Source organism: Schistocerca nitens, chromosome 4, assembly GCF_023898315.1.
Source record: "Schistocerca nitens isolate TAMUIC-IGC-003100 chromosome 4, iqSchNite1.1, whole genome shotgun sequence".
Taxonomy (NCBI): Eukaryota; Metazoa; Arthropoda; class Insecta; order Orthoptera; family Acrididae; genus Schistocerca; species Schistocerca nitens.
Genome location: NC_064617.1, coordinates 661,718,691 through 661,745,903, shown reverse-complemented (window position 1 = coordinate 661,745,903; position 27,213 = coordinate 661,718,691). Strand labels below are relative to the sequence as shown.

The 27,213-nt window shown below is 42.9% G+C and overlaps 1 protein-coding gene across 1 annotated transcript in view; it reads left to right on the top strand.

Moving 5' to 3' along the window:
- LOC126251674 (ATP-binding cassette sub-family G member 1) overlaps positions 1 to 27,213 on the top strand; it is an 862,342-nt gene that overhangs the window by 322,472 nt on the left and 512,657 nt on the right. Inside the window, exon 3 of the mRNA XM_049952253.1 lies at positions 12,859 to 13,325. The gene's annotated coding sequence lies outside the window, so the exon portion shown is untranslated. The remainder of the gene's footprint in view (positions 1 to 12,858; positions 13,326 to 27,213) is intronic.

Below are 27,213 nucleotides of genomic sequence, written 5' to 3'. Positions count from 1 at the left end.
GGTGTGACTACCTCTGGCAGCAGTACAGGTCTGACAACGACGGGGCATGCTGTAAATCATGTCATCAATCTTATGTTGAGGCAATAACGCCCATTCTTTCTGCAGAGTTGCTCGCAAGTCTTGGAGAGTGATTGGTGGATGCTAACGTGATGAAACTCGTGTCCCTAGAGCATCCCAGACTTGCTCTATGGGATTCAAATCAGGAAAGCGATCAGACCGCGCCATGCGTGCCAGTTCTTCAGTTTCCAGGAAAATATCAGCTATCCATGCTCTATGAGGTCGATCATTATCGTGCATGAGTACGGTCTGGGCCCACAGCACCTCGCAACAACCCCACATGAGATCCCAAGATCACGATACCTGACGGCAGTTAAACTTCGCAAGTTCAACCGTAAAGTTTCCTGAAGAGGCGTTTAAGTGGCCAACACAACCTATGCCCACACCATTAAGGATCCTCCTCCACATCCAGCCTGGATAGCACATCGACCATCGTCATTAATCCGCCAGATGGGCTCCATTCGTAGCCGGCGCACCTCCCCGTCGGAGAAACGGCCCTATAACACTCATGGCTACCCGGATATATTCCAATCTCCTTTTTCACCTACAGTTTTTACCCTCTTGTACAAAGGAAGTTATTCCCTGATGTCTCAACGCAAGTCCCTTCCTCTTGTCAGTGTTTCCCACATGCGTCTTTCCTCAATGATTCTACGTAGAACCTCCTCATTTCTTATCAGTCTACTTAAACATCCTTATATAGCACCACAGCTCAAATACTTCCATTCTTTTCTCTTCTAATCTTCCCTCTTCTTTTAGCCTACAATTTTCTCTTTGCCTGTACTAGTTACCCCTTTATGTCCCCGTTGTTTCTTCTGTCATGTGTTATTTTTCTCCATCACTTCGCCTGCTTCATGGTTCCCAATTTTGAAGGTAACATTCTCATTAATCTTATTTCTGCTACCCGTTTCTTTAGTCTTTATTCGATATAGTTTCAATCCACATGGCGTGGTTAGTAAACTGTTCATTCCATTTAGTGAGAACTGCAATTCTTCCTCGCTTGGACTGAGGATAACAGTGTCACCAACGAATCTCATCATTAGCATTTTTTCATCCTGAATTTTAATCCCACTCCTGAACCTGTCTTTCATTTCCGTCACTGCTTCTTCTGTGTACAGATTGAGCTCAAGGTTACAAAGACTACTTCCCTGTCTGACATATTTAATCCGTGCACTTCGTTCTTGGTCTTATTTTTCTTTCTTGTTTCTTATATTTTTGGTACATTACCCGTCTTTCCCTTAAAGCTTAGACCTACTTTTCTGAGAGTTTCGACCATCTTGTTTTGTTTTACATTGTCGAACTCTTTCTAGGTCGACCAATACTGTAAACTTGTCTTGATTTCTCTTAAGTCTTCCTTACATTGTCAGGTGCAATGTTTGTACCGCTTCTGTGGCGCCTTTAGCTTTCTTAAAGCCAAACGTGTTGGCACTTAACAAATTCTCTACTTTCTTTTCGATTCTTCCATGTATCATTGTCAGTAACTTGGTTACATGTGCTTTTAAGCTGATTGTGGATTAATTCTCACGCTCATCTGCACTTGTACAATGTTAGCCTTTCGTTGGTTATTCAATCTTTTTCTCTTGGTTACCTCCCCATTGCCAGTGTCCTCCTGGATATCCGTATGGGAGACTAGTCTGGAATCTTTTACCAAAGGAAAGATCATCCTGACACTTTTTCAATTACAGGTCGCATGTCCTCTGGATTCACCTTACGTGTCTTTACTGGAGTGCTTTCTTTTCTGTCCTACTCTGCGTACGTAGAAACACAGCCTACAAAACTCGCACAGACCAGCGGAACGAAAACAGAAGTGTCTGTAGATGAATGAATACGCAGATCATGAGGTGAACGAATAACCAACACGACTCGAAGGCGTAGCCAAGTGTTCTAACCATACAGGTATACCACTATCCGAGGGAAAACCCAAATCTGAAAAGCTTAATCAGCCAATGTCAAAACAGCCTGCTACTCAGTGGCGCGATTCTCAGGCTTCAGAGACTAGCGAGAAAATTGCTCGGTATAGCGGTAAACAGCCGTTAGAGTGCGACGCCACCACAAGGCTCGGCCGCGAAACACACCCGTTGTCTGGAGGCGTGTTCTCTCAGTCGATACTCGGGCTAGGCGGGCAGTCCGAAAATCAAAAATGGTTGAAATGGCTCTGAGCACTATGGGACTTAACTGGTGAGTTCATCAGTCCCCTAGAACTTAGAACTACTTAAACCTAACCAACCTAAGGACATCATACACATCCATGACCGAGGCAGGATTCGAACCTGCGACCGAAGCGGTCGCGCGGTTCCAGACTGTAGCGCCTAGAACAGCTCGTCCACTCCGGCCAGCAGTCCGAGAATCCCTCGGATACTTAAGTTTCCACTATCTTCTACACCCTCATAGCATTGATCAGTGTTAATTCTTCCGTGTTTCAATGTCAGTTTCCCACCTCCAATGGCAAGAGAGTGCCCCAAACTTCTGTCCAATCCTGTTCCCTCCTTACGCCGTGAGTCTTCGGCTATAGTTGCCGCTGATTTTTATTCAGAAATTAAATAGCTACTGGATTCTAACTGGAGACGCAGGACTTTTAAATTCCTAGTCAACGACTCTACCACTAGACATCGGTCTATTCTGATCCACGTCTGGTTTGAAAACTATAAAGACAAGTCGTGAATCGAGCTTGAGTATTTCAGTCTTTGAGGCCACTGCGAGCTAAATGCGAGAGTCAGGATTCGATTCCCACTCCATCACACAATTTTCATTTGCCATTGATCTTCATCTTTAAAATTATCAAGTCTAAGACCGTTATACTGTAGGGAAAGATTAGAAGCTGCAAGTCACCAAAGTGGCGTCCAATTGAAAGACTTGCGCACCGCTATTGAGCCGTACGAAATTATTGTATTAACCTAGTAACTATTACATGTCTGATCTACATTCATACTCCGCAAACTGCTAGAGGGTTTATGGCTGAGGATACTTCTTGTACATTTCCCTGTTCTATTCGCCAATGGGAAGAGTGACAGTCGATAAAGCTCCGTGCGAGCTGTAGTTTCTTCGATTTTCTCCTCGTGGTCACTGTGCGAGAAATGCGGGGGAGGAAGTAATACGTAACAAACTCCTCTTGGAACGAACGTTCTCGTAATTTCAGCAGTAAACTTCTCCCCTCTCCGTGTTACATAACACCTCTGCCACTGTAACAAAGAAAATCAAAGTGCTTAAGGGCAAAAAAATAACAAGTTCTTGAGCGAAACCAGACAAGTGCAAGTAGGACTCGCGTGCTGAGGGTTCCGTGGTTCCACACAATCTTAATTATGTATGTGATAACTCCGTGTGGCTCAATGGACTGATGCAAGTTTTTGTACTGGACGCCACTTCGGCGACTTGTGGATCCATAACCCACCCGACTTGTGCAACAGGGGAAAGGGGATCCACAGTTTAAAGTGGATTCTGTACCACGTGTTGTTTCTTATGACTCCTCATATCATTCAGATGAAAAGATTGCGTTAAAACGAACATTGAAAAACCCTTGGTCCGACCGATATTCGATCCTGTGACCTTACAGACTTTACCGTTGTACATTTCTGTAAGCAGCTCATCTATAAGTTTTATTGAGCGACTTCGTATGAAAATATTGTGACATATATATATTTTGACTCCATTCACTTCGGAGCTTAAATCATTTGCAGCCCGAGGGACCGTAGACCTCTATATTTGACATGAATTTCAACTTAGTAACTGTACCCAGCTAAATACCTACACCCATCTTAAGAGACAGGACACACATATGAACTACAAATGGCAAAATATATTTTTTATGTGATAAAATTACAAATCAACGATTTTCGAATTTTTTCCTTGAATTGTACTGTGAAACCTTACTTCTTGTCAAATTTCATGATTCTAGGAACGGGAATTACCCTGTTGGACGCCCCGCCCGGGTAGCCGCGCGGTCCAACGCGCTGCTTCCCGAGCATAAATCAGCCCGGCGGATTAGTGTCGAGGTCCGGCGTGCCGGCCAGCCTGTGGATGGTTTTTAAGGCGGTTTTCCATCTACCTCGGCGAATGCGGGCTGGTTCCCCCTATTCCGCCTCAATTACACTATGTCGGTTATTACTGCGCAAACACTGTCTCCACGTACGCGTACGCCGTAATCTAGTCGAGCGGTTCTAGGCGCTTCAGTCCGAAACCACGATGCAGCTATGGTCGCAGGTTCGAATCCTGCCTCGGGCATGGATGTGTATGATGTCCTTAGGTTAGTTAGGTTTAAGTAGTTCTACGTCTAGGGGACTGATGACCTCAGATGTTAAGTCCCATAGTGCTTAGAGCCATTTGAACCATTTTGAACACCGTAATCACTCTAGCACGCAAAAATCTGGGGTTACACTCGTCTAGTATGAGACGTTCCCGGGGGGATGGGGAGGAGGGAAGGGGGGAGGAGGGGGGGAGGAAGGGGGTCCACTGGGGGCCGAACCGCACAATAACCCTAGGTTCGGTGTGGGGCGGCAGTGGGGTAGGTGGAGTACTGTGGCCTATTGTGGGGTTGTGAACCACTGAGGGCTACAGCGGGACGAAGCCTCTCCGTCGTCTAGGTCCCCGGTTTAATACACATACAAACACCCTGTAGGACTTGATGAAGGTGTTTGCGAATGTCGAAATGAGTGATACAAATGGCCGTGTTTTCTGACAGCAACGCAGGAGCTTAAATTTTTAACGTCGTCAAGGGACTGTAAAAGGCATCTTAACAGTCGGACGGACAAAGAGACAAACAGATGAACGACGACTATAAGGGATCCGTTTCTGCCGGTGAAGTATGGAACCCTAAAGAAAACTTTTTTGGTAAGTACATTTTGTCGAGTGGAAACGTGGTACTGCGCGGCAACGAGAAACATAGGAAAGAAAAGGAAAGGAAAGATAGGAAACGTTTATTACCGTTCCGTCGACAATGAGGTGATCACGGTTGAAGGCCAGACTGGGTTAAAAAATAAATGAACCATTTCAAAGGATCCATTCCGACAGTCAAGTTAGTCAGTTGGGGAAACCCGTGTAAACGTAAATCAATAAAGTTTGGCGGGAATTTGAACTCCACTGCTCCTCAAGGAGACTCCAAGGCCTTCTTTCTAATTTCACACATAATAAAATGAAGACTTGAAATAAAACACAAATTATGTTTTTTCCTCTCATGAAACAATGAAAAAAAAACAAAAATTCTATTATCAGACAAAATAATATTCTCTCTATTGCATTCTCATATTATATGTCTCAGAACAAAACGTATAAAAGTCTGTTTTCTTAACTTTCTTGTTCCCTCAGGTAATACTGCTACCGGTTCGAATGCAAACTCTTGATCTGCATTTTCATTTGTTATCTTTTCTAGAGTGTCATACGCAAACAATGGTACACTGACGGTCTATATTTTGCTCCTAGATGAGATTCCAGACTCTAAACAGAGGAGTTGGCGCAGTAGTTAGCGCACTGGACTCGCAATCGGGAGAACGAAGGTTCAAACCCTCGTCCAGCCATCCTGATTTAGGTTTTCCACGATTTTCCTAAATCGCCATAGACAAATGCAGGGATGGTTCCTTTGAAAGAGCACGGCCGATTTCTTTCCCCATCCTTCCCTCATCCGATGGGACCAATGACCTCGCTGTTTGGTTACCTTCTCCAAATCAACCAACCAAACAATCGAGACTCTAATGCTGCAATGACCAAAAGTTAATTAAATTCTTTTATGTCAGAGCCCTTGGGATTGGGGAGAAAAAAAAGTCAAACAACCGTCAAGACAGTACAGGAGAGTGCACTGTATTGAGCATAGTATCCAATCTGATCAGAAAACTTGACTGACTGTTTTCATCTCTATCTCGCCAGTGGTCCGATATCAGAAATAGTGCGGCATCCATAGCAAAATTGTATTGTATTAAAGCGGGGACCTAGAAACGACAGAGAGGCTTCGTTCCAGCCGTAGCCCTCAGTGGTACACAACCCCACAACAGGCTAAAGCAGTCCCCTCACCCCACCGCCAACCCACACTAAACCCAGGGTTACTGTGCGGTTCGGCCCCCCAGTAGAACGTCTCACACCAGACGAGTGTAACCCCAATGTTTGCGTGGTAGAGTAATTCTGGTGTACGCGTACGTGGAGATAGTGTTTGCGCAGCAATCGCCGACATAGTGTAACTGAGGCAGAATAGGGGGAACCAGCCCGCGTTCGCCAAGGCAGATGGAAAACCGCCTTAAAAACCATCCACAGACAGGCGGCACACCGGACCTCGACACTAATCCGCTGGGCGGATCCGTGCCGGGGACCGGCACTCCTTCCCGCCCGGAAAGCAGTGCGTTAGACCGCACGGCTAACCAGGCGGGCATAGCAAAATTACTCCAATTTATTCTGTTGAAATTGATTCGAAACTGTTCGCCCGATTTGGAATCTATCAGTTTCAGTCACTGACGGCAGCACGTCGGTTAAGAACAACGGAAATGTGAGATAACCCCAATACGACTAAATGTTTGCTCTCGATACAGCTGTGGCTATGCTAAAGCGCACTCTCGGCAGCAACGAGTACCGGCTTAGTTGGGTGAGTGGCCGCTTACGTGTTTTAATGCAGCGAAAACCCGGAAACCATTATCATCCCTTATATGTCCCAAGAAACATGCTTTCAAAAAAACAATTATCTGCGTTGTAGAATTTTTTGAGTGTAGGATCTTCAAGTCTGCACACTCCCATAGAGATGTAGGGTTTAACTAGATAAAAAACGAAAAATTTCGATCACATTGGCGCACACAGGGACCAGCGCAATAATACATGATTCCATAAAGCACACTGAAGATGCTATGAGGTGTGTTTCTGCTCGTATTTTGCTACTTCAAGTTTTTATTATGTTGATAGCAAGTTTGGGCTTCCTATGGAGATCATACAAAACATCATAATTTAATAACAGTGTGGGGGAAATCACGGTCCTGAACGTAATTGTTCTACCACAAACTGAGAAAACGATTTAACGCGTTTCAAACATGTTCTGAATATTAAATTATTCTGATTAATTTTATCTCATGTATTTTACATTTAAGCAAAATCCCATGATGTTCTCTTGACATGGAAATCGATGTCTTATCCATTGCCTTAGTTGATACCGATCGTCTGTCGTTTGCCTAATAGGGGCGATTTATTTCCCTTTTTTTCATTTTCATCCTTTTGTAATAAGTGATTTGACGTTACAAGTGCTAGCATACACAGTTCTAGGTCTCCGATTTCCTTTGGAAATGTTCCAACAGAACATACACTCCGCATAGATTTTTCCTCTTTCTAGTTCTTCTTTATAGTTCCTCGAGGTACGGCCATTGTTTCTAGTGCCACGTCACTTCATCCATTATTAGCTCATTTACTGTTCAATATCCACCTCCAGCACAATATTTTTAATACGTTCAGAATTTCCTTCTCTGGACTCACCTTTCACTGTTTTTCACACCCACAATTTGAGGAAAATCTTCCTCAACTCTGTATCTGATTGCAGCAAAACATTCTTCTTCTAGAAATCTTTATCTGTCTCGCAAATCAATTACTGACGTCACCTTTGCTCCAGCCATCTCATCTTATGCTGCTTCTACTAATACTTCATCTTCCTGATTTAATGTCCTAATTGCATATATCTATCCTCGTCTGCTTTATTTCGTTTCCTCTGTAATTCTCGTTAACACATCTTAGTTTTACTTAGAAAAGATGTTTCTGACATGTAGAAAGTGACATTAAGCACATCTTCTTAGTCAAGTTCTCGTCTCCATTTTCAGGTGCCAGCCTTAGAAGCTACTGAGAGGAATGATTGTATTCTACAAGGTCAGCGTCATCAGCTAGTGGCTACCGAGATGGGTGATTAGATTCTATGAGAGATCTAATGCGTTAAAACAACCCATTGTTACCAACATCTATAACAACTTAACAGTCAGTTTCGTAAACCTATCGTCATTTGAAGCAGTAAACATCGGAGAATCTAAGGGCCTTCTTCCATAACATTTGTTTTTATATTTTTATTGGTTTGAGGGCAATCCAGTTTGGCCGGATGCAGTATGTAAACTAAAGATAAAAAATGAGGTTATTCGATCTTAACAATGTATTACACGAAACTACATTACAAGAGTATGGGTAGGCAATCTATAACGCTACTTCCTTTTTGCCCGTGGTTTTACTTCTTTCCATATAGCAAGTGACGAAAAAACCCCCGTTCTTTTAAAGAATCGAACTCCGATATACTATATACAATAATTTCGTACATTTGATTGCATTACAAATGAATTAATGTATTAAATATTTGTAATTAAGAATGTAAGGTTAAAAAGTTAAGAAAAGCTTGTTGGAAGTCGCTATGTGCTCTCATTATCAAACACTGGAAGAGTACAATCTGGACAATTGGCGCTCCGTTTTAAGAAAAAAATTAGTTCCTCATTCATCTCAGTGTCCATGACCTCATATTTGCTAAGCATGTGTCGTACAAAGATACAACTTTTCAGGTACATTCAGCGGTATAAGTGGATACCGTGTGCAAAATGTGCTGCAAATAGAGTTAGTAGTAAAGACACAATAAATTAAAACTCCATAACGGATGCTGAAGTTTCATTGCATGAACAGTGAAATTATAGTAATCGATAAAATTCTTTCGTATTATCATTTTATGTGGGTGTCAGGGAGAAAAAGTTTCTTAAGGGTTTGAAATTATGTTCAAAGTTCGTCGGAAATCGCTAAGTGTTCTCATTCTCAAATACTGGATGAATACATTCTGGGTAATGGGGGTGCCTTCGGTCGCGTTGCCTGAAGCTGTACATAATTTCTCACTGCAATACTTGCCTTTTTTGTTGAATCCCTTAAAATTAGCTGATTCCTCTTAACGAGTAGATTACGATAGCATTATAAATTTTTAATCTCCGTCAATAACTATACGAAACATTGCAAATTTTCTAATTTTTGTTGTTGCCTCTGAAACCTGTCCATAGGCCACTTGCAATTGGGGTTGCACCATGAACCACGAACCGGGCTAGCCGTTCGGTAACATAGATACGTATAGCAAAATTAGTTGAAATCTATCCAGTGATTTAGAAGATGTGGAACGCACATACATACAAAAAGAGCGCACATACATACATATACGATTTTTATAAATATATGGAAGAGCTACTCTAAGAAAAATTAGTCCGTAATTTTAAAGCTTTGGGCAATGTTACTGTGTTCAGTTGATTGTATTTATCAGATTCTATCAATATAAACACAATGTCAACTACAGTGATGCAGAGCCACTATTTTGGAGGTGTCACTTTCAAGAAATGTCTTACTTAAGCTGTACTCGCACGAACTCATCTTCTTTAATGGTAACAGTTTCCATTACTGTGAGTTTCGTGTTAAGAAACCAATCATCCGGAACCACGTGCTTTCGATGTTACGGTCCAAGTGCACTACACTGCCCATTCTGGTTTTTCTTTGCTAGAGAGTGTACTGTGAAATAGGTGCTGCACCATTTTTAGCCATTCTGCGCATTCATTTTCCCCATTACGCATCCACAGTAGATGAAACATTTGATGCAATTCCTTTGCTCTGTTGAGACTTCTCAGTACATGGTGTCCGAAAAATTTCCGTATCTGACCCATAAATTAGTTGGTATCTGACTTCTAAGGACTAAGCTGCCGTGACAGGTAGTGTCTGCATGCAGATACTGGTTCTTGGTCATTGTGGCTAATCGTGGTGGTTTTCGTTTCACATACATACTGGTAGGTTGTTTGACCACAACTGGTAGTCTTAATATTGTGGCATACTGCTATGGTGCCATGTCATATTTTCTTTTTTTTTCCAAAGTATTTAAAAGCACCCTTAAAACAACATGGATTTCCTAAAGGTCAAAAACCAAATGTCTAAGAAGGAAAACACTGTTATGTAACACTGCTACATTGGAGTGTCTTTATCTGTTCGATAACAGCGCCCAGGTCATGGCAAGCTGTTGGGTCACTGGCGACCTCGTTGGCGCAAGTACGAAGATCTAGCGCTGAATCGGTCGTCTCGAGGACACGAGATGATTTCCCTGGAGAGAGACTTAATGTCTGGCGCAACCTGCTCACCACTAACATTATACATTGCGTTTTTTCTTTCTTGGCGAGCTTGCTGTGAGAGTCACTGAACGGTAGGTGTAGTTCGGTAGGAAGCAGGTGACGCAAGTTCTCGTCAATACGTTTGTGTGATCATAGCCCCTAATACGAAGATGGCCCGGCATCTACTGTAAATGAGTTGATGCAGCCTGTTTTTACCCTGTTCAGATTTTACAATATCTCGTGTGCCAAGGGATTTCTATAGCCTCCAACGTTGTTTCGTGAGAAGGAGACGTAATGTTGAGAGAAAGAAAATGCAAAAGCACTGCTGACGTTTTTGACATCTCATTATTTGGTACAACAGCTGAATGTCATTTACTAAGCCTATCAGTTTCGGTCAAACAACAGATCATCCATAGGTATCTAAATGTAATGAACAAAACGATAATTATACACAATTTGTATAAACAAATAACAATATGTCCATCGAACATTGGCTGCATAACTTATATTTTAAAAAAATTGTAGGACAGGTGTGCAAGGGTGATTGATCATTTGTACCTGTATCTACGTTATAAATCAACTGCATCTAAATTATTGAATACAGGTAAATACTGGATATATTCGACGTCATTAGGCGAATCACAAGGCGAGACTGCACTGGTATACTATCTAGCATTAAAAAACCAGTGTCAAAGATTGTAGTAGTCATTCTAAAGACATGCTATGGATAATAGTCATACGGATATATAATTGCTGTATTTTTTTTGTAATCTTTGTGCCTAGATGTAGCCATTCTCATTGTGCTGTATGCTCAGTTGAGAATTCTCAGTATACCGTGCGCTAAGGGATTTCCACAGTTGCTTTTTTTTCGACATGTGTCGTTCCCTCCACCTAGGGAGAAGCTGTTTTGAGAACTTCTCTCGATTGTTCTGAGCCGGCCGATGTGGCCGAGCTTTTCTAGGCGCTTCAGTCCGGAATCGAGCTGCTGCTACGGTCGTAGGTTCGAATCCTGCCTCGGGCATGGCTGCGTGTGATGTCCTTAGGTTAGTTAGGTTTAGGTAGTTCTAAGTCTAGGAGACTGATGACCTCAGATGTTAAGTCCCATAGTGCTCAGAACCATTGGAACCATTTGATTGTTCTGAAGTTCACCTTACAACCAGGGGAAACCCAAAACACTGACCAGAATTGTCTGTAGCATCAAATGCTGTTTCGAGCTGAAAAGAGACGAAACAATGAGCCGCATAGTATGCTTAAAAACATTGCTTAAGTGTCAAAAACCACATGTTAGCAAAATTCTTGACCGGGGCCAGGACCAATCGCGGCGGTGTTTCTCTACTGCTTGTAGGTTACCAAAGTGTCAGTTTCGCGTTACCCATGTGATGATTGTTTTAGGCTACGAACGAGAGACGAGAAAACAGGCAGTGTATTTCTAATGGCGTATCAATGAAACCGTTCTATTCTTTACTGTTGGTTCATGGATACTTACCCCGAATGGTGCAGGGAATGGCAATTGAATCTCAATGTAGACAAGTGTAATGTGCTGCGAATACATAGAAAGGAATATCCCTTATCATTTAGCTACAATATAGGAGGTCAGCAACTGGAAGCAGTTAATTCCATAAATTATCTGGGAGTACGCATTAGGAGTGATTTAAAATGGAATTATCATATAAAGTTGATCGTCGGTAAAGCAGATGCCAGACTGAGATTCATTGGAAGAATCCTAAGGAAATGCAATCCGAAAACAAAGGAAGTAGGTTACAGTACGCTTGTTCGCCCACTGCTTGAATACTGCTCACCAGTGTGGGATCCGTACCAGATAGGGTTGATCGAAGAGATAGAGAAGATCCAACGGAGAGCAGCGCGCTTCGTTACAGGATCATTTAGTAATCGCGAAAGCGTTACGTAGATGATAGATAAACTCCAGTGGAAGACTCTGCAGGAGAGACGCTCAGTAGCTCGGTACGGGCTTTTGTTGAAGTTTCGAGAAGATACCTACACCGAGGAGTCAAGCAGTATATTGCTCCCTCCGACGTATATCTCGCGAAGAGACCATGAGGATAAAATCAGAGAGATTAGAGCTCACACAGAAGCATACCGACAATCCTTCTTTCCACGAACAATACGAAACTGGAATAGAAGGGAGAACCGATAGAGGTACTCAAGTTACCCTCCGCCACACACCGTCAGGTGGCCTTCGAAGTATGGATGTAGACGTAGATGTAGAATGAGGCTTTTGATCCGTTGCATACCCCGAGGTCTAGTTTAGACAGGAGGGCACTGTTTCTTTTCTGAGTTGGCGAAGGCGACGATTGTGTCACATGAAAAGAAGATTCGTCTCGGACTGAAGGTTGTGGTAAATGATCTGTAGCGTTGCATGTAGTCTAGGTAAGGTTGCAAGGTGATAACTTGGCTACTAGTTGGCGAAGCCAACGCAATGTGTTATTTAAAAAGAAGCTTTAACGAAATACACAGCGGATTTCGAATCTCTATTGACGTGAAAATTGTGACAACATCCCTTCGTCTCTTGCCTCGAAAGACGTCGTCTTCTCGCCGCTCTCTCATTAGCCAACAGTCGGCATATCTCGTTTCGTTCCCATCACAACTCGCGGCAAGCGCTTACAGAATCGCTTCACGAAACTCGTTAGTACAGCATTGTCCCCGACCTCGACTTTTAGCCCGATGTTCATCAGAAAGAACCGCACTGCGTCTGGAGCACTGCTACATACGAGCGTCTTTATCTGTTTTATGACAGTGCCCAGAAGGCCAAAGCGAGCTGTCGGACCGTGGACGAGTGCGAAGACCCCGTGACGAATCGCCACTGGTCACGAGGAGACGAGACGCTTTCTCTGGAGAGGGGCTCGCAGCCTGGCGCAACCTTCCCCACCACGTCCCGGCGGCGGTTCGCAGCCTCCCCGGAACCGCAACGCCCGTGGGAGGTGACGCCGCGGCGGCTGTTAGCGGTGGCCAGCCAGCTCAGCCAGCACAGTGAAGTCGGCGGCCAGACAGCCGCGTCGCGCTCCCCAGCCAGCAGCCAGCGCCGCCCGCGCACACGTCCGGACGAGACAGACACCTGTCTGTCGCTCCCGAGGCGCGCTTCAACACGGACGGCGAGTGTGCTCCTGTCTACGTCGACCGGGCGCTCCGAGCTTTCGTAGTTCGCGTATTGGAGGCGATTTGCGGGTCAGACAACCGCCTACATCGTGCCGGGTGCGACAATCGGTAAGTGCTGCGTTCCCCTGCATTTTATATAATCTTTTCTGAAAGAGCTCCGTGCGATTCATGTGTGTACCTGCGAATAACACGTATCTATATAAATGAAAATCATAATTTTTTCATAATGCGGGGCCACAGTCATAATATATTTCTTTAAAGTCAGTACCGCCATTAGACTGTTGTTTATTTACAGCGTTACATTTACACTTACACAATCATTATTTCGGCTTCAATGTGCCATTATCAAGTGTTTTTAGCTGTTATAAATTGCCTAAGATGGCATACTGTCGTATTAAAATTCACTATTAGACGCATTGTCTAAGAGTCGATTTTTCTGGCAGAGCCTACTGCTTTGTTTCATTACTGAGTATACCATCTTGACTGAATGACAGTTGGCTAAGTGTCAAATGAAAGCCAGTTGTCGAATGTAAGCAAGATCATCACCTGAGAACGGCTTGAGCGATTTTGTTAATTTTTTTTTTTCGAATTCAACGGAAAAAAAAGGTTCAAATGGCTCTGAGCACTATGGGACTTAACATCTATGGTCATCAGTCCCCTAGAACTCAGAACTACTTAAACCTAACTAACCTAAGGACATCACACACATCCATGCCCGAGGCAGGATTCGAACCTGCGACCGTAGCAGTCGCGCGGATCCGGACTGAGCGTCTAGACCCGCTCGGCCACTCACCCGAAAAGTTGGAAATTAAAATCAGTTGTGGAAGATTATCACGTGTCAAAAGCTCGACCCAGTTGGTTGATCTTTTTTTTGTGTTCGTAATTGTGTATAGTAATAGCGTCTTTGGTAAGGAAAATAAAAAAGAACTTTGCGATCAGTTTGACAGTTCTACTGTCACATATTTTCATAGCAAAAAAGTTTTACAGTTACAGATAATATATAAATATGTATGTAATATACAAAGTGGACACGTTGTTGCCGAAGAGTTCTTGACCGATTTGCTTCAAGTTTTCGCACGATACTTTAGCATTCTGACGGACGAAGTCGGATGAGCTACATACTTTCAGCACACGTAATGTACATGTGGTGTCACCGCCAGACACCACACTTGCTAGGTGGCAGCTTTAAATCGGCCGCGGTCCATTAGTACATGTCGGACCCGCGTGTCGCCACTGTCAGTGATCGCAGACCGAGCGCCACCTCACGGCAGGTCTCGAGAGACTTATTAGCACTCGCCCCAGTTGTACGGACGACGTAGCTAGCGATGCACACTGACGAAGCCTCGCTCATTTGCAGAGCCGATAGTTAGAATAGCCTTCAGCTAAGTCCATGGCTACGACCTAGCAAGGCGCAATTAGCATGTATCTACAGAGTCTCTCTTGTATTGTCAAGAGCGATGTACCAGAAGGATGGATTAAAGTTAAGTATTCCAGGAGCTACGTACTTTTCTTTATAGCATTCATTACGTATCCTGTTTCAGACCTATATACTAGCCTGCGTGAGTTAACGCGTGCCTTTCGGCTACTTACGAGTGGCATGGCTGTCTTGTTACGCCACAACAGTACACATATATATGTGATATTCAAAGCGGGAAGCGTCGTTATCACAAAACTCGAAAAATTCTTGACCAATTGACTTCCAATTTTTACACCATACTCTAGTGAATGTTCGGACAGACATCGGCTATTTTTTCGTAATGTAATATATATATATGGGAGCGAGGGGCTTGTTGTAATAGTTTTCTTGAAAACTAATATATCTTGAGATCCATTGATGAAATTGCTACTAAATAAAGATGGATGGATGCTGTAACTCTTCCTCTAACAAATCAAGTAAAAATAATACCATAACTATTGGTCATTATTTTACAATCAATTATTTGCTAGAAGAAGTGCGGTGTAACAACTTACCTCGTGCTTGGGGCAAGTTGTAACGTTTACCGGGGCAAATAGTAACGACAAACATTGTTTCATCAATGCTCTATATTCGAGAAGCATTAAACTGATATTTTTGGAGAAGTCGTTGATATATTGCAAAGAATGAATTAATGTTAGTCTTACTGAACGATGTCGCTCGACTTAAAGACGTCGCTTCTGGTGTCCTTAAAGATAAATGTGGATTTCTGTGCATAAAATTTTGGAACCAGTCACTACCAGCCATGTTATTTTGATGTCAAGAAGGAGGAATGTTTTTAGCATTAAGCTGCACACCGCATTGGTAAGCTAGTTTCCTTACTTCTATAGGAGGTAGTCCAAAATATATTTCGGCGCACTTGAGTAGGTAGGAAGCCATCTTACCCTCTTCTTCTGCAGTAAATACTTGTCTACACTTAACATAACCAACTCTTAAACATTCATTATTCTTCTTTTTCTTTGTGTATCTATAAAGAGAGACGTGACATAATCCGAAAGTTTGACTAGCTTTCCGAATACTGCATTTTTTTTTCTAGAACTTCAGCTGCCGCCAACTCGTACACTTCTTGGTTTGTGTTGCCCGCTCTGACTTTCTTTTATACACCCTCATTCTAGAAGAAAGGAAAAAAAAACTAGATATCTACATCATAACGTGGGGCATGTTACAACAAGCTCCGGGATTTTGTTACAACTAACCCCACGGTATGATTTTTAAAATTTATCAAGGTAACTATTTAAACAATTTAGCAACTGAAAAACTGTTACACATTATCAGAGATGGATAAATTTGAATGTAAATAAGATATAGAACGTTTGCAATTAGTCGATAATAACAACGCAAACCAAAATGTTACGACAGTACAATTTTATATTACCTGGCAAAAGTGAAGAGCGTGCACACTTCCGCTCACTGCGCCGGCCGGCGGGACAGTGGCTATGGCAACATGATGCGGCGCGGTTCATAGGTCAAATCGAGTCAAAGAAATACGCGAATAAAGTTTAAGATCCTAGTGAAAAGAGCGTATTACTACTTACCCCTGTTACAATAAGTCCATCGCTCCCCTATACCAAAAATCTTGACAAGAACTTGACGGATTTACTTCAAATTTTTACACGATACTCTACTGAACGTTGAGATGGAAATGGACATAGAGAGGTGGAGGAGGAGATGGACAGAGAGAGACAGGGATAAGGTGGTTAAACACAAAAAGATGAGAAGAGAGAGGAATGAGAAGACTGATAGAGAGGGGAGGGGGGAGTGCAAGGAATTTAGGATGTATATGCAATTCCCATACGTTTTTACCAATTGCGAGGCATTGCCGGGTTCGCTAATCTACATGTAAATACGAGGCCTGTTCAGAAAGTAAGCTCCGATTGATTGCCAAATTGAAACCACAGTGAACATCAGAAATGTTTTACTTGTAACAATTAGCTACACCTTTCAGCTACTTCTCTACGTAGTCGCCGTTCTGACTTAGACTTTTGTCATAGCGTTGTACCAACTTTTCAATAGCCTCATCATAGAAGGCAGCCGCCCGTGCTTTCCGCCAATTCTCCACGCTGGCTTACACCTCGTTGTCTGTGTCAAAATGTTGTCTTCAAAGACAGCGGTTCATGTGACCAGAGATGAAACTCAGGGGGAGACAATTGCGGACTGTATTGTGGGTAATCTCACATTTCCATTTGAAAACGATGCAGGAGCATCTTCATTGCCCCTGCAGAATGCGGCTGAGAATTGTCTTGAAGAAGAAACAGCACGACAGTTATGTAATGTTAGCTGCATAGCTTCAGGCGAAATTTCTCACCAGGCCCTCGTACTTGGCGCAGACACTATTTTCTAGACATCTTTACGCACTCACTGCGAGCTCAGAAATGAGAAGAGCGACGTGATGCTAACTGGGGTTATACTAGAGACACTACCCAACACATCTGTGCAAAGCTTTATCGGATTTTCATAGTCGTTTCCATTTCGCGACCGATCGGAGCTTACTTTCTGAACGCCCCTCGTGTATCTATAGCTGCATTAATAGGCCTCAAGCCACTTGTTAGTGTATGCTGGAGGGTAAATCATACGGATATTATTCGTTTTCTTTCCTACTCCGCGCTCTTATTGAGCGAGAGAAACAAGCCAGTGTATGTGGCCTGACCTCTCTTGTCTTTATCTTATGATCCGTGCGCGTTATACGCTACTGAATGGTGGCAAAATTATCGTCATACCGTCTTCTGCAAATGCAGGCGCTGTAAATTTAAGCAAAAGTGTTTCGCGAGAGCTGCGTTGACTTTCTTTCAAGGATTCTCATTTACGTTTTAAGTCTACATCTATACTTCGTAAACCATCTTAATTTGTGGGGCAGAGGGCACTTTTTATACCACCGTCTACATCTATACTTCGTAAACCATCTTAATTTGTGGGGCATATACCACTATCTTCCGGAACTCCCACTTACTGTTCCATTCGCGAATAGTGCGAGTGAAGAATATTGTGGGCAATACTCCCTTTGCAATCTAATTTCTCTGATTTTCTCGTGGTGGTTGTATCACGATCATATGGATAATGTTGTGGGGAAAGCGAACCAAAGACTGCTATTTACTTACCAAATCGAACACATCCACTAAAGATACTGCCTACAATACGCTCATCCGTTCTCTTCTGGAGTACCGCTTTTAGATATCCATACCACACAAGGTTGACGAAGGACATCGAAAAAGTTCAAAGAAGGGCAGCTCGTTTTTTATTATCGGGAAGTCGGGAAGAGCGTGCCACGGATATCATACGCGAATTGGGATGTCAATCATTAAAACGAAGGTGCTTTTCGTGGCGGTAGGATCTCCCCATGAAATTTCAGTCACCAGCTATCTCCTCTGAATATGCGAAAATATTTTGATGGCTTCCATCTACATGGGAAGAAATGATCATCATAATGAAATAGGAGAGATCAGAGCTCGCACAGAAAGATTTAAGTGTTTTTTTTTTCCAGCGCACTTTTAGTGAGTGTAACGGTACAGAAATAGCTTGCAGCTGGCTCGATGGACCCTCTGCTAGGCACTTAATCGTTAATTGCAAGAGTAATCATGTAGATGCAGATGTAGAGTTCGCGATACATATTTAGTGGGGGGGGGGGTAATATGTTGCCTAAGCCTTTCCAGGACGTATTGTCTTAGAATTTCAACAGTAAAACCCCCCATGATGCACAATACGTCTGTTGTAGTGCCTGTCACCAAAGTTTGTTGAGTATCTCTGTAACACTCTCGCGCCGAATCAACTAGCCCGTGAAGAACCACGCCTCTATTCGTTTGATCTTTATATCTCCTTTCAATCAAACCCCAGAATGATGATCAATACCTATGAACCGCCAGATCAAGTGCTTTGAAAGCCATTTCTTTCGTGAATGAATTAAACTTCCTAAATATTTTCCATCTGAATGTCAGCCTAGCATCTGCTTGTCATATAATATGCTTTGTGTGACCCTTCCAATTCCGGTTACTACGGGTGGTTACTCTTAGGGTTTTTCGGTAGTTACTCATGCCACTGCAAGAAGGAGAACAGTGGTAGGTTCCTTCATCTGTTTAGGTGCAATACACTAAACTTAAGTTCAGGGTCAACTATCAGTCCTTGCTCGATCACCTACACTCCGCAGATCTTCCCGCAAGTCGCTGGTCATCTGGCATTACCCCCCCCCCCCCCCCTACAGACAGATGTATCGTTTGCGAACAGCCTCACGGTTATGAAATGAAATAAACACGTCATATTTGTCTTACTACATCCCTAAGTAAGAAAGATATTTTACGAAACAATCTGAGAAAATGCACTGTATTTGTGGCTATAATAGCATACAAAAGTTTCTTGTCCATCCTGGACTACTGGTCCTGTTTTTGTAGTCCTTACGAAGTTCGCCTCGCTAATGTCGTAGAAATTCGGACACGCTTCATAATAGGTCCATATTAATTGTACACTAGAGAACTTAAATGTTAATCAATGCTCTCGAGGAATATCGTTCGACTCATTCCTCGAACTGTTATTCGCGGTACACAATACGCACCTCATCTAAGTACCATAAGACTACGAGAGCTTAGAATGCACACCTTTGAAAAAGTCCCTTTACTTTGGACCAGATGCGGATTAAATGAAAGATCAAGCGGCTAATAATAGAGCAAATTACTCTCCTCAATTCAGTGTAGAGCTAAGTAGCGTGTGAAATACACTGCCTGAACCCGAACTTCACCAACAAAATTTCGAAGGTTGTCCAACGACATTTTCTTAGTATTTTGATATAACACATCCGTGGTCTCCGGTGGCTCGTTGCAGAGTAATGGCATTTCTTTTGTTTCCCACCTATGTTGAACTTTGTATCTGCACTGCACTGAAAATATCTGCAAAATAGAGCAAATGTCGCCTTTATGCGCTGTGTGTCTTGTTTGGAAACAAACTTGATCCACTCATTCACTGTACTTTCTGTTGACAGCGGTAATACCTCTTCACTCGCAAGCATGCGTTCAGTACGTTCAGTAAAATTGTTCAAATGGCTCTGAGCACTGTGGGACTTAACTGCTGAGGTCATCAGTCCCCTAGAACTTAGAACTACTTAAACCTTACTAACCTAAGGACATCACACACATCCATGCCCGAGGCAGGATTCGAACCTGCGACCGTAGCGGTCGCGCGGTTCCAGACTGTAGCGCCTAGTACGTTCAGTATTCTTCCGCTCTAGTCAGGTCTGTTTATCTCCCAGTGTTTGTTGTATTTAACGGCGCCGCACACTCTGCGGTGATAATGGTGGTCGACATCATGAAGAGTACATTCGAAGCAACAATTCCGACTTCGTTACGTATAGTGTACGATACATAGACGAGACTAGTATATATATATATATATATATATATGTATATATGACGCTACGTGAGTGTCGATGAGGAAATTATGACGAGGATAACATAACATCGAGTCTCAGAACGGAGAAGATTCCGACCCGGTCCTGAATCGAACCCGATCCCTTCTCATATCATTCACCTACTCTGACCAGCCTGCTGTGGAGACGGACAGAACGGATGTGCAAGCAAGAATGTAGTGATACAGCAAACACAGTCATGTTAACTCATCTTGCAAGTAGGTAGGAAGCACGAGGAAGAAACATTTTGTATGAAACATAACATAACATCCAGATGATCTTTTATCTTTCATTGAAGGCAGAAGCACATCATAAACGTAGATGGTGACTGATTTCAGATATCACCACGACCTGGAGAGAAGATACGTAAAACAGTAGTCTCTTTCTATAACAAAAAGCGAAAGGCATCTCTGAAACAATTCTGAGGTAACTGCCTGTAAGATTAGGAACGTTAGAGCATGTACCAGTGTATTTAGTCGGGTAGTTATCTCTCGCTCCACTGACAACCAGTAATGGTACGAAGAGCTTTCTCTTACGAAATGTAATGGCGGCATGGGACTGCAAATACATACCGCACATGGAGTCATCATTGTATAGAATTCGGTCATGGAAACAGGATAGGGAATAAACCGTGCTAGATGAGCCACCGGTCAAGATATAAAAAAACTGGTAAGGTTCACATTCGATGTCATACTCAAGTTTAGAGACATACAAAATATTAAATGCGTCTGTTACTTCTGAAAAAATGTTACCATAATCTTTGTTAGTTCCTCGGGTTTGTAGTCGTAAGTTTTCCTTGGTATCCGTCTCTGATCCAAACATAGTACATAGTCATGCCATTCCTTTCTATACTGTTGCATCTTTTCTACTATTCCTACCCCTTGTGTTACAATAAAAATTGGTTCAAATGGCTCTGAGCACTATGGGACTTAACTTCTGAGGTCATCAGTCCCCTAGAACTTAGAACTACTTAAACCTAACTAACCTAAGGACATCACACACATCCATGCCCGAGGCAGGATTCGAACCTGCGACCGTAGCGGTCGCACGGTTCCAGACTGTAGCGCCTAGAACCGCTCGGCCACCCCGGCCGGCCTTGTGTTACAATACCTCGTCTCACTGTTTCACTTATGGTCTTCTACTTCGCATCATCCCAAACGCCTCAGAAGCCTCATTTGTGCCGCTGAAATTCTCTGCACTTGTTTAATCGTTTAAGTCCATACTTCGGATTCGTCTGACAGACGAACAGCCGGCCGCTGTGGTCTAGCGGTTCTAGGCGCTCAGTCAGGAACCGCGTGACTGCTACGGTCGCAGGTTCGAAGCCTGCCTCGGGCATGGATGTGTTGATGTCCTTAGGTTAGTGAGGTTTAATTAGTTCTAAGTTTTAGGGGACTTATGACCCCAAATGTTGAGTCCCATAGTGCTCAGAGCCATTTGAACCATTTTTGACAGACGAACATTTCTTAATCGCTCAGAAAGAAACTGATGTCAGTTATGGAGATATTCTACACGAATCGCGTGAATGTTTCATGCTTGAATTTAACGTTTGGCTACCGTCTATCACGTTCCACTGGTTCAAAAATGTATGCCGTAACACCATCTTCACGACAACAATACGCACGTGCACAGATAGCAAGCTCTTTCTTAGTAAACACAATGCGGTTCCCTTATTTACATATCATTTTCTCACTGCATAATAGCCGCAAGTGCCCTGTACGTGACCTTGTTGTTCGACAGGTTTCAATGTCTCACTCCGATTTCATCACAAGTGGAATGTACTGGACGTGCCGTCTTAACCTGACACACCTTGCGGGAATGCAGTCAACGGTGGAACGGGAAGTACTCCTTACGATCGTACATTAAATGTATTCGCTACTGCAAATACGGACAACCATTAGCTGTAGGATTGGATGATGACGATTGAGGTTTGTGCTGTAGAATGGAATAACGACAATGAAAATTTGTGCCGGACTTTCCGCTTATCGGTTATCGCTCGCACAAGGTTGTCCACATTCGGAACTGTGACTACATCTGACTTATTTCATTGACAATTACTTGACCTGTTGATGCCCCCTGTCCATGATGTATCACCAGGTATTTCATAACGACCGTAGTCGCCGCAGTGCATCGTAATCAAGAATAACACGGGCACTGCAGTATCGTACGTTTCGTCTTTAAGATCGCTCTCGGCTTCCCATGGTCAGACTGCTCGTATAGTAATGCCGAGAAAACTACTTAATACACAAGTGTCAAATTACTGATATAACTGACATACTGACTTTTCTGACTTCCAATGTTACGTTATTGGGAAATATATTTAGATCAAAGCCGGCCGGAGTGGCCGAGCGGTTCGAGGCGCTACAGTCTGGAACAGCGCGACCGCTACGATCGCAGGTTCGAATCCTGCCTCGGGCATGGATGTGTGTGATATCCTTAGGTTAGTTAGGTTTAAGTAGTTCTAAGTTCTAGGGGACTGATGACCTTAGCCGTTAAGTCCCATTGTGCTCAGAGCCATATCTACATCAAAAAATAAAGCAGTGTCTGCTATTGTTATAATATGAAGAATAAAGTTCGCCATGTATGAATCACATTGGGTCTTTTAATTATTTTTTTTAATAACTGGGTACTAAACAATTCTTTCCTTCCCAGAAAGGGACGCAACAGCAGTATCCAAAAGAGTGTAATTACAAGTTTCAACGATCAGTATTATTAGAAACGCTAGAAATAGTAACTGCACCGCTCTCCACAGGTCTCAAGCAGTGTGATCCTCAGAGTTAATGTTGAAGAATTTTTGGTGATTATTCTTTTCACGGTTTTTGTATTGCTTGGGTGTAAATTGCACTACTATATGTACCCTTGACTTGGTTTATTAGATTTAAGTTCGATGACTTTTGTCAAGTTTTCGGTCGGTAGTAGGAAAATAATTTTAAAAAATACGGACATGAAAGCTGATACTTTATTTTGGCACTTGTGCTGTAAGTCTGATTTAGAACGGTCATAACCGCCATTAAGTGCAAGTATCACTTTTACACGGCCCAGTCACTTTAATGTGACCACCGCCTATGTTCGACGTCAACGTACAGTAACCACTCAGAGACGGCACTTGGCAGTACTAGCAGTGAACACTACATAAAGCGTTTCGGGATGAGCTGAAAATAGTGCAGTCAGTGTCGTAAAGCGGAAAAAGGAGAGAGTTATCTGACATCCAAAAGGGCATGATCATTGGCTTCAAGACGAATGGTGGAAGCATTTCCGAAACGGTTAAATTTTTAAACTGTTTTCGGTTGTCTTTCTGATTAAAGTACACTGCGCTTGGCAAAATTGCGCTATCCAAAACCGGCTCCGTGGCGACTGTCGTACGCCAAGGGCCATAGCTGACAGCGGTGAATGACGGCTGCGGAGATATGTACGGGCGAATAAACGTGCAACTGTTAAGCAAGTGACCATCCAGATGAACCAAGGGGCTACCAACAATGTCTCCTCAGCCGTTCGGTGAACACTGATGTGTATGGGCCTCCGCGGCAGGCACCTGGTTAATGGACCCATGCTGACTGCTGTTCATCGGCCAGGAAGGCTGGAATCGGCACGCCCGTACCGCAACTGGACGCCAATTGAGTGGTGACGGGTGACGTTTTCAGTCGAATCACTTTTTGTGCTCCATCTTTCCAAAACCTTATTGACTTTCTCCCTGCACGTCTCGCAGTGGTCCGCACAACAAAAGTTGGTTATTCAGCCTTTTGATAGGTGGGCACATTTATGTGACTTGATGGTGTGATAGACCTTATTGTAACTTGGTATGACAGATTCTTTGCTTTCACTTCTGTAGGAGGGCAACAATTATTTGGTATCTAGTTATTTTCAACACTTCCAGTGCGACTCATGATTGACATGTTATTTTCTCCTCAATTTAATAACAAAAAGCATCAAAATACGGGGTGTTCAAAAAGTCTCTCCGCAGTGCCGTATGATTGCTAGCCGCGCGTGCCGTATGATTGTTCGCCTGCCTGGGTTACTGCCCTTCAAGTGGACTCTCCCAACATTCCACTGTTTCGTTTATCTCAACCAGCGTCAGTAGTATAGTTGGTGTGTGTCGTTACGTGTTGACGTGAACGTTTAAGTTTAGTTCCTTTGTTCGTTTGTTTCGTTTTTGTTCAAATGGCTCTGAGTACTATGGGACTTAACTTCTGAGGTCATCAGTCCCCTAGAACTTAGACCTACTTAACCCTAACTAACCTAAGGACCTAAGGACATAACACACATCCATACCCGAGGCAGGACTCGAACCTGCGACCGTAGCGGTCGCGCGGTTCCAGACTGTAGCGCCTACATCGCTCGGCCACTCCGGCCAGCTTCGTTCTGTCACTCTTAAAATGCTAACCATTGAAGAACATGTGGTCTTAGTCGAACAAGTGTTCAAAGCTGGCGGTAAATACACTGTTTCAATTCGTCAAACATTTAATTCATTTTTCCCGGAGACAATAGACAATGTCTGAGGATAAACTACTCGATATTTCCGATAAAATGTCCATGAGTCCGAACAAGTCAGTAAGAAAACTCGCCCAGGAAATCGATATTAGTGTCGGAAGGGCCCACACAGGTGTAAGAAAAAAATTAGAACTTTTCCCGTACAAAGTGACAGTCGTGCAAGAACTGAAAAATACTGATCATGGCAAGAGACTGCATTACTCTCAATGGGTCAAAAATTTCGTTCAACAAAATGGAAGGGATATTCTTAATGAAACGTTCTTCACTGATGAGGCGTAGTTTCATTTATCCAGGTACCTGAACTCGCAAAATTTTTGTATGTGGATTACTGCAAATCTATTTTGTATTCATGAAGAACCACTTCATTCTGTGTGCCGGCCGGAGTGGCGGTGCGGTTCTAGACGCTACCGTCTCGAACCGAGCGACCGCTACGGTCGCAGGTTCGAATCCTGCCTCGGGCATGGGTCTGTTTGATGTCCTTAGGTTAGTTAGGTTTAATTAGTTTTAAGTTCAAGGCGACTGATGACCTCAGAAGTTAAGTCGCATAGTGCTCAGAGCCATTTGAACCATTTGAACTTCATTCTGTGAAAATAGGAGTATGGACTGCAATTTCTAGACGTCGGACTGTGGATCCCTTATTTTTCAACGAAACAATAAACGGACAACGATACTGCAGTGATATTCTGTACCCATTCATAGGAGAACCTGTGTTGAGTGAAATACTGAACGGTTATTTTCAACAAGATGGTGCAACCGCGCACACAGCTCGCGTTTCAATGTTACTGCTTGCTGATGTTTTTGGTGATCGCATAATTTCACAGGGACTTTGGCCTCCACGATCGCCTGACCTAACACCACCTGACTTTTTCTTCTGGGGTGCAGCGAAAGCAACTGTCTATAAAAAACCGTCCAAAATCCATCGATGAGTTGAAAACTGCAATATCCAGTTTCACTGCAGGTTCGAATCCTGCCTCGGGCATGGATGTGTGTGATGCCCTTAGGTTAGTTTGGTTTAATTAGTTCTAAGTTCTAGGGGACTGATGACCTCAGAAGTTAAGTCGCATAGTGCTCAGAGCCAGAGCCAGTTTCACTGCTTCTGTTACAGAAGAAATGTTACAGCTTGTATTTGGAAACATGATTAGATGAATTGAATTGTGTACTCAACAACAGCGGGGCAACTTTCAACATTTAATGTGAAAATTTGTAAGTAAAAATGAATATGCAATAAATTAATAACATTTATTTCGCTGAGTTTCATTTCGGTATATTTACTGCGGCATAAGGCACGCGCGGCTATCATACGGCACTGCGGAGAGTCTTTCTGAACACCCCGTATTTTGTTGTTGTTGTTGTTGTGTTCGTGGTGGTCTTCAGTCAGAAGACATGTCTGGTGCGGCTCGCCACACTATTTTATCCAGTGCTGGCATCTTCATCTATCCACAATTACTGCAACCAACATTCATACCAGCCTGAGAACTGCAGTCAAACCTTGGTCTTCCTCTACACTTTTTACTCGCCCTACTACCTTCCATTACCAAATCGACGATTCTTTGATATCTCGGAATGTGTGCTATCAACGAATCCCTTCTGTTAGTCACATATTGCTAAAAACAAATTTTTTCTCCATTTCGATTCAGTATCTTCTCACCAGTTACTCCAGTTACTCATCCCTCTTTCACTTTTGTAGAAGGAAACACTCCACACAAATACCTCCGGGAAAGATTTATATTTAGTGCTTACAATCTCATTTTCAGAAACGCTTTTCGTACTATCACCGGTCTGATTTTATACCCTCTCGTCAAACAATTTTAGTGTCTCATTTCCAGGGCCTTAGACTCTTAGGACTGCAGTCTGGTTTCTGTAAAGTTTATGAATAACACTTTGTTTCCAGTATTTTATCTCTGCTACCTTCAGAATTTCAAAGACTGTATTACAGTCAACAGTATCGTAAGTTTTCTCTAAATCTACGTAAGTCTGTCTATTTTGAGTTAATTCTGTTTAACGCATGCACATTCAAGCAGGAAATAATAAGGATTTGTGTTAAGCGAGCCGTTGATAACAAGGTCATTAAAGACGTAGCAGGATAAGATGTGGTAGGAATACGGACTACACGTTGGTATACTATGCCTTCGCGTCATACAACAAAGAAAATGCTACTGTTACGTCTTTGGAAAAACATAATCAGTGCTATGTTATTCACTAAGGATGAAAGGAAGAGGAATGCTGAGAAGAAAAAAGGGTTTGGAGAGATAGGTTAGACAAGGAGTGTAAACGTGGATGAAGATTTGTCAAGCGACCCAGAAAATCCTTTCTGCAGTCTGGGACTTCATTAAACTGATGTTTCAACTTGAAGTATCGATTCCTGCAAATGAGCTTTATTTATTTCACATAGTAAGATTTGGGCCTTCATGCACTAACTTAACGTTTAACCAGACATCCAAGCGATATTGCAGTTAAAATGATGATAATAATATTAACAATAATAATAAAATTAATGTCAAAGTAAGGAATTCAAGTTGTGTCAGTGTTATTAATACTGCGTTCGGCAGTTTTTGAAATGCGTTGTTGTTGAATGTAACGACATCCAACAGAAATGCAGAAGTGCAGAAGAAATCAGTGTGAAGAAGAAATTGACTGATCAGACGAAGAGT